General features: G+C 41.5%; 1 protein-coding gene across 2 annotated transcripts in view; it reads left to right on the forward strand.

The window, feature by feature from the left end:
- Nucleotides 1-2,500, forward strand: part of ppp1cbl (protein phosphatase 1, catalytic subunit, beta isoform, like) — a 28,854-nt gene that overhangs the window by 10,514 nt on the left and 15,840 nt on the right. The window lies entirely within an intron of this gene.

The raw sequence follows: 2,500 nt of genomic DNA on the forward strand, positions 1-2,500 counted from the left end.
TGAAAATTCTGTCATTAATGACTTCCCTTTATGTTGTTGGACACAAATTAAGATATTTTAGTTGAATTCCGATGGCTCAGAAAGGCCTCCATTGGCACAATGTACACTCTCAAGACCCATAAAAGGTAGCCTACTAAAGACGTCGTTACAAAGTCCATCTCACTACAGTGGCTCTACAATAACTTTATGAAGTGACGATAATAGTTATTGTGTGCAAAAAAAACAAAATAACGACTTATATAGTGATGACTGATTTCAAAACACAGCCTCATGATGCTATGAATCATCGAGTCGATTCATGATTCGGATCGCGTGTCAAACTGCTGAAATACGTGACTTTGGCGATCCAACCCGCTGAATCGACTCATTGATTCATAACGCTTCAAACCGCTGAATCGACTCATTGATTCATAACGCTTCAAACCGCTGAATCGACTCATTGATTCATAACGCTTCAAACCGCTGAATCGACTCATTGATTCATAACGCTTCAAACCGCTGAATCGACTCATTGATTCATAACGCTTCAAACCGCTGAATCGACTCATTGATTCATAACGCTTCAAACCGCTGAATCAACTCATTGATTCATAACGCTTCAAACCGCTGAATCGCCTCACTGATTCATAACGCTTCAAACCGCTGAATCGACTCATTGATTCATAACGCTTCAAACCGCTGAATCGACTCATTGATTCATAACGCTTCAAACCGCTGAATCGACTCATTGATTCATAACGCTTCAAACCGCTGAATCGACTCATTGATTCATAACGCTTCAAACCGCTGAATCGACTCATTGATTCATAACGCTTCAAACCGCTGAATCGACTCATTGATTCATAACGCTTCAAACCGCTGAATCGACTCATTGATTCATAACGCTTCAATCCGCTGAATCGACTCATTGATTCATAACGCTTCAAAGCTTCATGATGCTATGTGGTGAAATCAGTCAGCACACAGGGAAACTGCTTTGCTCTTTTGCTGTTATTTTTGTTGGCCAATGGGAGTTTGTGCTTCATCATGGTTTCACCGGTATCTATGGTTTCTCCACGGGGTTTGAAGCTTTTCGATGACGTTCGCGTCGGGTAATCACGTCACTTCAAAACGTTCCCATGGCAATAGGCGGAAATGGCGGCTCTTGTGTGAAGTAAACGAAACATTTTCAACTTTCTGCTAATATATATGACTTTTTTTGCAACGAAAATGCGGGGATTATGAAATCATGATAGACCCGCATATTTTGCACGCGGAAATAGGCAATTTATGCGGCGAAAGTGCGGCGTATTTGAAAAAATGCGGCCCCCGCATGAATATGCGGACTTCGGCTGATTATGCGTTAAATCACGCGATCGCATAATCGCGTTTTTCTGGAGGGACTGTTAAAAGCCGTTATAAAACGCTATATTCATTATCCCTTGATGAGACCCTTCTACGGAAGTAGATAGGGGGCGCGCGTTGCGAGTTTCGCTGTTTTGGGCGAAATAAATACGTACACACACTTGAAAATGGCGGAGTCAAGCAAGGAAAGAAGTAGTGAGAGCAAGAAGTTAAAGGACGCTCCAGCATCTCACATGGACTCACTTTGGATTTTATAGCAGTGCGGACGGGGCAAAGCTAGAAAAGGACTACGCAATATGCAAGAACTGCTTTGCAAAAGTCCGCCACACGGGAAACCCGACCGACATGCACACCTCGCGCGGCATCACCCGGAGCTCTGAGAGAAAGCCGTGGTGGTGCTGGCTCAAAGCCGACAAACTCCGGTGTAAACACCTTTCCCAGGCAAAGCTGCCCCACCTTGTTCTGCGAGGGCGAAGTCAATCACTAATGGGATCGCGGTTTACATGTGTAAAGGGCTCCGTCCGTACAGCGAGGTGGAGAATGAGGAGTTCTGCTTTTTGATGAAAGTCTTAGAGCCACGCTTTGATATTCCCTCTCGGAAATATTTTGCTGAAAAACTGATTCCTGCACTTTATGACCAGAGCAGGGCTACAGTCGAGTCGGCAGTTGCTGTCTGTGCTGCCCTCTTATCACCAGAGGTAAGAAAAGTTTGTAATGTAGAAGTTGTAATCTATATGTAATAAATGTGAATAATTTATTGTATACAATTAATAAGTTTGTAAATAAATACTAATGCATATGATATAAACTTACTTGATTCAATGAATAAATACTTTATATATACTAAAAATATATTATATATATATCTATCCAAGTAAAAACATTAGATTACATCATACAGTTTGCTATACAGTTAAAATAAAGAACAATAATTATATACATTTGATTAATAAATTGTATTTTGCCTTTTTTTTCTTGTTTTTTTATTAAGGTGAGAAAGAATGTGACTGACAGAGAATGACATCTGAAGCGCTGGTGATGGTGGAAGCACTTAGACCAATGCTTGAGGACACACACATCATGTGTGAGGAAAAGAATGCCACCATTTCAGTGGTGTCTCCTCTTCATGCCCATCTGCTGCGAGACACAACCAGCA

This window comes from Gobio gobio (genome assembly GCF_949357685.1).
Source record: "Gobio gobio genome assembly, chromosome: 2".
Lineage (NCBI taxonomy): Eukaryota > Metazoa > Chordata > Actinopteri > Cypriniformes > Gobionidae > Gobio > Gobio gobio.